Below are 11,976 nucleotides of genomic sequence, written 5' to 3'. Positions count from 1 at the left end.
TGATTTAAATTAATTTACATTTAAATAGCACATGAGGTTAATGGCTGCTGCACTGGTCATCTCCAGACTAAAGTTTCAGTGAGGGTGGGGGTTTCCTGCCTCCTCTATGAGATGTGATAGAGTGGAGTATTTGAGATCAAGCGCTCTGGAGCTAGGCTGCCTGGGTTCCAATCCCCATTTGCCCTATTGCGGGAAATGGGGCGAATACTAATCCTTCTGTGCCTCCATTTCCTCACCTGTACTAAGAAGCCCATATGTTTGCTACTGGTGGCCTTTTTCATCCTGTCTGTCCTTGGACTCTGACTGCTTGCCTGCTGTCTGTCCTCAGCCTAACCTTTCCCCCAGCCCAGGCCTCCCTGGCCCAGTGTGGCCACTAACCAAGGCCAGCGGTCCTTGGTTGCCAAAGTCAGCATCACTGGGGGCTGGCACCCTGCTGGGCAGCACCTTGTCATTGTTGGGGTCACCACTGAAGTTGCCCCGGAACCCACGGCGGTGGCCAGGTACTCAGGCCCCACCTGCAGGAATAGCTTTTGCGGTTGTTGAATCATACCTGAGCTGGCACCCACCTGCAGTAGCACCAGGATCTGCTCCCACCACACACGGGCCTCAGTGCCCAGCTGCACCAGGAGACCTACTACCTGACCTACTACCTGGGGGAGATCAGGGTCTGCCGTCTCCTGACATCTCCCATCCCTGCCCAATGCCATCCTCATACCCCTTTGTGACCCCACAACAGGTATCGGGGGAGTGAGGGAGCACTAAGGGGAACGTCCAATTCCACATGTCTAAACCTGAGCTCCAATCTTACCCCAACCCCATCCCCCCACCTTCCCATCTCAGGCACAGACAGGATGCAGAGACCAAAACCTAGGTCAGTCTAGAACCCGCCTCTCTCACCCCACATCTGATCCTCTCAAACTTTTTTAGAATCCCACCACTCCCCCGCCCTTACCACTCTCCCCCTGATTTCAACCACACCAACACTTTCCTCCTGTACCACTGAAACAGGCTACCTGCCCCCTTGGCCCCCAACAGTTTATTTCCATACAAAGCCAGAGGGAACCTCGTCCCATTTAAAATTATAACCCCCACCCCATACACACATGCACTTCCAACATTCCTTTCAAGTTTTATTTTCTGGGATTTATTACAATCTAATATATATATACATATATATTTTTTTAATGTCCAAATATCCTGAGCAGAGAGAATTGTTTATTCAACCACATGAAATGCATAGATAGGAAACCTCTATTTAGGAGCTGGTGGCCTGCACTCAGCATCGCAGATAAAAATATATGCCTTTCAACACAGATCTAAACACCTTCACATTTTAAAAATCAGAATTCTCTACACAAGTTTTAGGCTGACAGAATTCAAGTTCTGAGTTCTCATATATAGCTTTAACTTGTATTAAACACATGTTTATTTACAACATGGATAGAGAATAGGGGCTATTAAGGCCATTTTCTCTTTGTGAAATACTGCAAAATATGTACATAAGTACAACCTAATATAGGCAAAGGTCCTAAAAGTCATTTTGTTGGTTTAACGTAATTGAGTGTCGGTATGGGAGTGAAGACAGCCTGTCATTAGCACCGATCCACACCACCGGCATGTGCAGTATCCACTCTGCAGCTTGTGCCGCAGGGCTGCGGCCGAGACAGGCCCTGCACCAGGACCGGTGTGTACCTCGCCCAGGCCAACCTGAAGGGCACTGTGCCATCCTCTCGATTCCATCTCCAAATTCATCACAAGGTCCAGAGTCAACAACCATTTACAAAAAGAGTTGAGCCACAGGTCAGCCACGCCGAGGGTGCAAGGGCAGCTCTCCGGGACCCCAGGCCTCACCTCCGATGCCTGCTGTGTCCGGGGTGGTCCCGCTCGTAGCGGTGGCCTGTTCGCTCATAAGACCTTGAACGCTCCAGTCGCTGATGTCTATAGTAATGACTTTTCTTCTTGTACTTTCCAGAATTATCTGCCGGCTCCCGTGAGCGGCTTCGCGAGCGGGAAGAGCTCCGGCTCCGAGACTTCTGGGTGGGGTACTTGCAGTCCTTGGACTTCCGATAGCTCCTCACCTTGGAGCCTTTGCAGGGAGCGCCTCGGTGCGCTTGTCTCGGGGTGAGTCACTCCGGCTCCGCGAGCGGCTTTGGGACTTGGACCCTCCAGTCGTCGAGCCGCTGTCACTTTTCCTCCTCCAAGGAGAAGCGGGTCGCGATGGGGACCTCGAGTAGCTCTGCTCACGGCTCCCGCTCCGACTCTGACTGCCTCGCCCCTTCGGCAACCCGTTCACCGGGCTGTCAGCCTCGGCTTTCTTCACGCCCTCTGCTTTCCTCTTGGTGTTCTTCACAGAGAGTGGGGAAGCCTTGTTCCCTTTACCTTCTTTGGGAGATTCCGCGGGCTTCGGGGCAGGGGAGAACCCCGAGGTGCTGTCCAGGGCAGGGGTGCTGCCTGGCAGCAGGCCCCTGGCTTGCGCCTTTGCCTCGGTCCATGGCGTGCTTCCTCTTTCCACCTCACTTTCCAGTTGTGTAAGGCAACCTTTTTCCGAGTATAAAGCTGCAGGATTTTTAAGCAGATTTCTTGAATTTCTTCTTCAGTTGCTCCAAACAAGAGAAACCAATGGGGACGATTGGGCAGAGGAATCTCCAGCGTCCGGGCTGCATGATAAATGCAGGCACAGGCGATGCTCTCGGGCTGGAACCTCACAAACACGTCTGTGCGAAGGCTGTCATCCATGTAATTCCATGAGGTCTGGACCAGGTGCTGGCTACGCTCACATTCTAACACCTGAAGGGACATAACGATTATCTTGTGAGGGTGCTTCACGTGGACGCAGAGACCCAGCTCTTTGAGAACTCGTCTCTCTGCCTTTATAATCTGGTTCTTTAAGTTAACATGCTCTTGATCCAGTAGTAGAGGCGCAGGTTTCTTTTTCTCCCCCAGCTGTCGAAGGCGGTGAAAGACGTTCATGACATCCCGTATCCGCCTGGGAGCCGCCTCTATTTTGGAGGCCAGGTGCACACAGGCCATTGACACATGCTCCGTGGAATGCTTCACAAAGGACCTGGTGTAGAAGAACCGCGGGAACAACACCTGCCCGTCGCCATAGCCACCTGCGGCAGGCGGAGCAGGATGCCGGCGCCTGGATGAGCTCACAGCCCACTGCGTGGAGGTCGGTCTCCGTGCCGGTGTCGAGCCCACTCGACATGGATGGCGCGAAGCGGAGCTTGTCGTCGGGCAGGAGACAATTCTCCAAGGTTATGAGCACCCCGGAGTACAGCCGGTCTCCAATCAGCACGCCCTGCGACCCGGGGACTGTGCCCCCCCCCCCCCCGAGCTCGGGGTCCCGGCCGCTGCTGCTGCGGCGGCCGCTGGACCCTGAGCCCCGGCCTCGGCTGTCGTAGCCGCTGCCGCCGCCGCCGCCGCCGCCGCCACCGCCATTTTGTGCCGCCGACTCTTCTTCTGGCTTCTGCCACAATCTAATATATTATATGTTAATTTTGTACTGTCTCTCTCACACTATTATGGAAAAGGCTCCAGGGAGGAAGGAACCTGACTGTTTTGTTCTCTGCTATGTTCCCAAAGTCTAGAACAGGGCCTGACACAAAAATCTATCTTCAGTAAAGTTTTATTGAATGTACGGATGATGGATGGATGATGGATGGATGATGGATGGATGATGGATGGATGATGGATGGATGATGGGTGGAAGGATGGAAGAATGAATGGATAGATGGAGGAATGGATGCAAGGATGGAGGGATCAAGGTGTGCTATATTGTTGCAGATGATGTGATGCAAGGGAGTGTCAATGAAGGGGTGCGTTGATGCAGGGGTAAATGAATTAAGGAGTAGAAGAATGGAGGGGTAGAGGAACGGAGGGATCAATAAGTGGATGGAATAGTGAATAAATGGATTGAAAAATTAAGGGATAGATGAATAATTAAGTGGCAGGATGTTGTAAGGATTGATGGCTAGGTGGCTGGATGGATGCAGCATGGACTTAAATGGGTGAGGAAAGATGAGAGACTGACCTGTACAGGGCTGAGAGCTGGGCTTACCCTTCTGCCTTCTCACCTGAACTTGTTGCCCTCTTTCCAGAAGCACACGGTCTTTAGTGCTGAGCTCCACCCCCATGTGGTACAAGAACGACACATGCTGGCTGCAGAAATGCCTGTTGGAAGTCCTGAGTGATGGGCACCAGCTCACAGGAATAGGCCAGGGGGTAGGTGCAGGTGCCTTGGAAGTGAGCCACAGCCCCATCGAAGGTAAAATAATGAGTGTGTCCAGTGGTCTAGGGGACTCGGGCTGCCCTGCTGGCTACTCCACAGACCACAGACCTCCCAACAGCCCTGGTCTGTCACAGCTGCAGCATCTGGGCATTGGTTCACCCAACCAGGCCCTGCCAAGGAAGAGAGACCTGACCTGGTCACATGCCCGAGGCCTGGGGCAGGCCAAAGTATGGGCCTGGCAGCTGGACTAGAAAGAGCAGAGGCCAATGGGCTGACTCCGCATGAGGATGGGCATGAAGGTGATGCTGAGAGTCAACTACAAGGAGTGCCTGACACTCTGTGGGGCTCAGAGGACAGCAAACTGTGACACTTATTTCCCTCAGCAGAAAGCCCGACATGGATACAAAGTTAAGTACCCAATACCTTTCTTTATTATTATTAGCAGTAGTAGTATTGGACCTGGCAAATGGTCAGGACTTAAACGGTGGACACTAAATAACACTAACGACAGCAATAGTAAAGCACGGTCGGGGCGCATGCCGGGGTTGCAGGCTCGATCCCCAGTGTGGGGCGTGCAGGAGGCAGCCAATCAGTGATTCTCTCTCATCATCAATGTTTCTATCTCTCTCCCCCTCTGAAATCAATAAAAATATTTAAAAAGAAATACTTAGCACACAGTGCTGAGGACAGGGAATGAGCTTAGTAAAAATCATCAATACTACAGACATGAATTGTAGCACCTGGTAAATCCCCAGTCTGCCATCTACACCAGTTGAATATGGGTGTTCTGGATTGGGGACCTATTCCTGGCATGTTTTGGGGGTTTCTTATCCTCAAGATGCCTGGTCCCCTCACAGGAGCAAGACCCAGACCTCCACTCACTTAGCAGGAGTAGCTGCTGTGCTCACAGCTGAGGTGCTGGGGGCACACACACCTGTCTGGGAACCACAGGTGCACTTCGCGGCAGGCACAGCCATGAGCGTGGGCAGGGCCACCACTGGGCCGGTGCCGGTGCCACTGCATGGAGATGTAGAGACATGGGAAGTGGGGGGCCAGGCAGAGCAGGTAGCGGCTATGCTTAAGGTATGTGTGCTGTGCGCTGAGCAGGGTGAAGGAAACAGATAAGGAGGCCTAGGATCTGCACGCCCGATGTCCCTGCTCCCTGTCCCAGTGCTTCAAATCCCAGGCCTGCCTCTGACCTGTTGCTTCACCTCGCTAGGGCCCAGCACCCCCATCCCTAACATGGGCTCTTTAGGACTGGCCTCAGACTTGTTTTGAGGAGTAAGCAAGTAAAATAAATTGTTTGTGGCAGTGCCTGGCACATCATGAGCCCCGGGTAAACGTTCTTCCAGAAACAGCCTCTAGTCCAGTACCTTTCTGGCTCCATGAGCACTGTCCCACTTCTCCCTTACTCCAAAGCTTTTGAGGGCTCCCTACTGCCTAGGGGTCAGATTCATAGTGACTCTAACATAGGGCAGGGCATGGTTTTAGGGGTGTCCTGACCCCCGGGATGGTCCCCTGGAGGCTTTCAGTGCCTGTTGGTTGGGCAAGGGAGTGGTGGCCCCCAGAGAATGTGTCTTGTTCCTATTGCAGCTCTAATTTTCAAACGTCTGATATCCAAGCTCTAGGGACTCAGCAAAAGCTGTGCTGCAGGAGAGGAGAGCAGGATGTTTGGGGACAATCAGAAAGGTCTGAATATGGACTAGGTTTTTCATGATATCAGGGAATAATTATTTAATTTGTTAGGTGTGAACAAATCATGACCTTTTTGTAAATCCTAATTTATTAAAGGCTCATGCTGAAGTTTCTACAGGTTTACACAATGTCTGGGATTTACTTTACAAACATAAATAAATAAGGTGAGGAGTGAGTGGATAAAACAAGATTAGCCACAACTTGGCCATGGTTGAGCTGCCTGATGGATACAGGAGCATTTGTCATACTATTCTCTCTACTTTTGTTTATGTTTGAAAATTTCTGGACTTAGAATTAAAGTGAATAAAAAAGAAAGAATTGAAGGATGTTGTATAATAAAACTTCTTCCATCCTTGGAAAAAGAAAATCTTGGGTTCGAGTCTCACAATGTCCTTTATTAGCTGTGAACAAATGACTGACTACCTCTTTGAGCCTCAGTTTCCCCAACTGTAAGAGGAGATAAACACAGTTGTTGTCTCTCACTCACAAGGTGTTTCTGAGGAGGTGACAGCAACAAGCGTATGGAGCCCTCAGCCCCATGCTGGGTCAGCGAGGATGTTCAGTAAGTATTAGTAGCTGTTGGATTATTATTTTGGCACCTCCGGGAATTAGAAAGGTGGGCCTCTCAGGTCAGGCTTCCTGAGAGTGGAAAAAAACACCCAGATCACTTGACAGAAGGCAGGGAACAGCACCGGGTCACAGAGTAAGCCCAGGGGTTGTATTAAAATACATAGCGATCAGTAGAGCACAGGCTCTGTACCAATCAGCATGCATCCGCTGAAGTCTGGGAAGAGTCTGGAAGCCCCTGCCACACCAGGCTTTGAAATGTGGGAAGTGGCTGAGGGCACGCAGGAGTATAGAAGTGTTTCTGTCTGTGGAGCACATGGATGAGTTCGCACCCTGCTTAACCATGACTCTGCACAGGAGGAAGAATTCCACCAGCACCCAATAGTGACGTTTGCAGCCTGACAGACTGTGGCATACATCTACAGGGCCAAGCAGGGGATGCAGTCACTGTGCCCAGCCAGACACAGATCACTGACACAGCTGGATACATATAGATCTGGGTGGATTTCACTGTGGCAGAGGGCACAGGGCCCTGGGGTCCTGCAGGAGCCAGCATCGCCTCCTGCCTGACAGTCTGCAACTCCTCACTATAGACTGGACATGCAGCCCCATAGTCATTCTCACAAACCTTGCTTGCCGGGGTCTTATCCGCATCTACTAGGGTTCAGAAATCTGGAGAAAGGGCTGCAATGCAAATTAATAAAGAGACTAAACATGAAATATAAATTTGGGGAGCATTTTGGGGGAGCCAGAGGAGGCTTAATTCTAATAGCTAAATTCCCCGAATCTCCGGGCCCAAGGCATTTTATTCCCACATTTTTCCCTATAGCAAAGCAGATATACATATCAAAGGTAAGGTTTTGTAAACAGTAAAGTATTATCAGGTTGGGGAAACTGCCTTCAGCTGTCTGGCAGCAGGCAATAATATGTAGATCTTCAGCCCTGCTGAAGCCCCAAGGTCCATCAACCTTTTGATGAACTTCTTGCATTTATGACCTGGTGGAATTAGCCTCCAGCACTTGCTCTTCTTCTCCATGGTAATGCGGGCCTCAGCATCACCCCTGGAGTCACTGTTGCCCTTGAAGGTGCCACAGAGCCCACCTGTGTGATTCTCATGCTGCTGCAGCTGCGGCAGGCTGAGGATGAGGTTACAGGTGAGGTCTGTGCTGAGCCACAGGCCAAAGCCAGACTGTGGCCTGGAGGAGAGGCCTTCCAGCCCACAACAAGCCTGCACCCATTCGAGCTTGCAGGAGCAGACAAAGAAAGACTCAAAACAGGACCATATTGGTTTGGTTCCATGTTGCTTAGCACACAATAGATGCTCAAATATATGTGAAATATTTTTAAGTGAAGAAGCAAAGACAGGACTATAATAATGAACATTTCTTGTTTTATCCTACTTAGCATTCTATTCTCCTTTCTTTGGATTTCCTTGGGAAGCCACCCCTCGATCTCTGTCCATGTAGTTCACAGGAAGGTAATCCCACAGGAGCTTCCAGCACATGACCCAGGCCCAGCCAATCAGCTAGTCCACATGACTGTTTCAGAGGTGGTCACATGACTCAAGCTGGACCAATGAGGAATAGCCCTGAGATTTTTTAGGAAGAGGCCCTCCGTGTTCAGTGGCATTTACCAAATTGGCAGCCATCTTCATCCTTACAATGTGGGACAACAGTGCCCAGAAAGGAATCCATCACAGAGGAAAGTTCGGCCCAGAACTTTGGTTTTCCTGGACAGTGGTTTGAGCACTTGGATCCAGCTGTGCCTACAGCCAGTGACCTGCAGACTGTTTTCAGTTATATAAACCAAGAAATTTCTTTCTTAAGCTGGTTTGAGAGGTGTTTCTGTTGTTTCAAACGTGTTCTGACAAACAGAAAAGTGAGTATAATCATAGCATAGAGACAAAAATGGGAAAACATTGGAGGGAAAATTATTTTTTCCCTTGGGGCTGTGGGCTTTGTGACTGGCATCTGAAGTGAGGATTATCCTATGGGACTGAGCCCTTAAACCTTCGGAGTCTGATGCCTGAACTCCGGGTAGTTAGTGTCAGAATTGAATTGAACTGGAGGACACCAGCTGGTGTGCACAGAGTTGGAGAACAGGTTGGTCTGGAGGTGAAAACATCACACATTTGGCATCCGAAGTGTGAGTAAAACGAGCTCAGAATGGTTTTTACATTTTCACATGGTTGAAAAAATTTTTTTAAATAATAACATTTGTGGGGCATGAAAATTATGGAACATTTAAATCTCAGTCTTCATAACACCATTTTAATATAACCTAGTGCATTTGTGTTTGTGTTGTCTGTCTGGGCTGCTCTTGCACTACAACAGAAAACTTGAATAGTTGCGGAAGAGTATGGCCCACAAAGCCTAAAATATTTATTATCTGGGTCTTTACAGTGAAATTAGTAACAAGTGAAAGGAGAGAATTTCAGATTGAGAAACTGAGTTGTGTAGCAATGAGTGGCCGAGCCTTGAGGGCTGCTTTGAGTACGGTGGCCAGAAAGACCTTTCTGCGGAGGTAACATCAGAGCTGGGACCCGTATGATGAGAAGGAGCCAGCCAGGTGATGTCTGGAGAAAGGCATTCCAGGACAGGGAACAGCAAATGCAAAAGTCCTGAGGTGCGAATGATCTGGAACAGCAGAGGCAGTGTGGCAGGAGCTGGGTAAGCTAGAGGGAAAAGGAGTGTAAGAGGTGAAGGGAGCTGTCGAACAAGAAGCAGCAGCACTTGAGGGTCTCAGGAAGATGTGTGAAGGTTAAATTTCATTGCTAGAGTGATGGGGAACAATGGACGGTTTTAATCAGGGCTTTTATACTTTTAAAGTCCTCAATACAGGTTGCTGGTAACCAAGACAGATCCCGTCTCTGAAGACAGACCCCATCCCTGTCTTTGGGGGTTTCAAAGCTCAGGGGAAAGATAATGGAGAAGAGATTACTGAGGAGGTGAGCAACGTGAGTGTGTGCGTGTGTGTGTGTGTGTGTGTGTGTGTGTGTGTGTGTGTGTGTGTTGGGGAAGGGAGTGTCTCCCTCCCAGTCTCAGAATTAATAGAGGAAGTCAGAAGAGAAGAAATTCTCTGGAGTGGAGCAGGGGAGCTTTTGTTTGTTTGTTTGTTTTTAATATATTTTTATTGATTTCAGAGAGGAAAGGAGAAAGAGGGAGAGAATCATTGATCAGCTGACTCCTGCACACCCCTTACTGGGGATAGAGCCTGCAACCTGGGCATGTGCCCTTGACCAGTGAGAGATTCGCAACGCAGGAGACAAAAGACAGAGAGTCTGGCCGATTGAAAGGGGGAGGTTTTAATCGTGCGCTCCCGGGCGAAATTCACTGGTCCGAGGGTGGGCCAGGGAAGTTTGCGCCAAAAGGTGAAGTATGGTAGCAACCATACTTGGGTAAAAATTGCTGTTTAATATTTTAACCTTGCTGTTTTGGGTTCTGTACTCATTTAAAAGTTATTTTGATTTTCTGAACTTATGTATGATTGAATACTCCCTTGATGGCGGTTTGAATATCCCATTGATTGTGATCTCACTGGTCATCGAAGCACATTCTTCTGGGACCCAGGACAGATAGTGATCCTAAATTGTCTCAGTAGCTACAGATAACTGAATTTCGGTTGACTCAGTGGTCCCAGAATCTGGACAGCACAATTATTCTAAATCGTCCAGGTGGTCCCAGATAATGTGTTTCTGTTGATTCAGTGATTCATAGATACTTTAGATAACTAAGTTGCTCAAATTCTGCTTCTGTAAAAATGCTTTTTCATGAAACAGGTTCCTCATTCCAGACCCAACGATGTAATCAATACCTTTGTGATATTCTGTCAATATAAGCCAGATGTGGCAAACTGTTCGGGGCTGCGAGGTCTGGAGCACTTTTGCTCCCTCCTATGCTGCCGGCTTTTAATAAATTACTCCATAATTCGACTTTTTGAGGCGTCCTTTGTAAGATGGGGGTTACACTACAACAAAGGGAGTGTCAGTACTTCTTTTATACAGCTGTTTAAAAGTGGGAGGGGAGGGGCGGGCGGAGGGCATGAGAGGTGTGGAATTTCCTCCTCCGGCCGGGAGTCTAGGAAGGGGCCAGTTATCTGTGTCACCATCTACCTTGCAGCTGCATGCATGGGCTCTGGACTTCCCCTGCTTCGACCTAACATCCCGGCTTTTTGGTGATGGGGGCACCGAAATCTTCCCGGCTAATTCCTGCTGACCAGGGGCAAAGAGGGTGGGGGATGTTAAAGGCCAGGGTCAGGCAGAGGCAGGTTGGAGGCCAGCCAAGTGTAGGGGTGGAGCAGGAGCTGGTTTACAGTCACCCAAGACATTTCTGCCATCCGGGAGCGGATGAATTTGAGGAGGCAGGGAGCTAGGGAAAAAAAGACACAGATGAGAATTAGGGGCCCTATCAGGGGTAGGATCCAGGTAGCTAAAGGGCTTTGGAGCCAGCTGAAAAGAGAGTTGTCCCGGGAGTGTCTTGCACGTAGTTCTTCACTCAGCTCAGTCAGGGTCTGCACGTTCTGCTCCATCACTCCGGACTCGTTGATGAGGCAGCAGCATTCTTCCTGAAGGAACATGCAGGTTCCCCCTTTTTCCGCAGTGAGAAGGTCTAGGGCCCGTGGGTTCTGCAGGGCTGTTTGGGCTACCGATGTGTCTGGCCACTGCAGGGCAGCTAAGGAGGCAGTAGTAGACTCCAGGGCTATCTGGAATTTGTCATTGAAATCCTGAGCAGAGATTATGCTGTTCCCGAGGGCCTCCCAGCTAGGCCTACCGAGGCAGCGATATTTACCCCCAACATGACAGGGAGGAAGGTGGCCGGCAGGCCCGGGGGTGGGGTGAAGGGAGCAACCAGGCAAGCTCCGACTCTCCATACAAGGTTAGTTGGGGAACTACTGTGACCACGAAGCAAGGCCCGGGGTCAGAGGAGTTGATGCAGTTGCTTAAGGTGCTGTTGCACCAAAAGAAGGTACCTGGGCTGGCCTTGGTGGGACTGGCTGCAGTGTGGTTTTGGGTACAGTTCCCAGTGACCCGTCCCCCAGTTACTGTAAGACCCCCAGAGGGAGACCCTTACTCTATCCCATGGATCGACGGCAACCCCAATCAACCGCAGGAGGCGTCACTTGATGCAAACAGCAAGAGGCTTTATTCCAGCGCGCTGGGACCCAACTCGTAACTCACTCAAGAGCTGAGTTGAGCCCCGAGCAGAAAATTTTACAGGCTTATAAAGGCAAAAATCATACATTGGGAGGGGTCACACATGTGAGGGGGGAAAAGAGGACAAAGCCGCCAGGAAATTCCAACAGGGCTTGTTAATAACATGTGTAATGCCAGGGCCTAAGTTTTCAGTCAACAGTCCCATCTGGTAATCTCCTATCCTGCTTTTCTTATCTGTCAGAGCACTATTTGCTCTGTCTGCTCTTAGCTCGGGGCTGTTTCCTGGGACAGGTTTAAGGGTCTTGTTCCCATCACTGTCGGAGGGGGAAGA

General features: G+C 50.0%; 1 pseudogene across 1 annotated transcript; it reads right to left on the bottom strand.

Moving 5' to 3' along the window:
• Positions 1–1,847: 1,847 nt before the first annotated feature.
• Positions 1,848–3,237, bottom strand: LOC308235148 (cyclin-L2-like; annotated as a pseudogene). The gene has a single exon. The product of its transcript is annotated as a cyclin-L2-like (transcript).
• Between the last annotated feature and the right edge of the window lie 8,739 nt (positions 3,238–11,976).

Source organism: Plecotus auritus (assembly GCF_963455305.1).
Source record: "Plecotus auritus genome assembly, chromosome: 10".
Classification (NCBI taxonomy): Eukaryota; Metazoa; Chordata; class Mammalia; order Chiroptera; family Vespertilionidae; genus Plecotus; species Plecotus auritus.
This window is presented reverse-complemented; position numbering and strand designations above follow the sequence as displayed.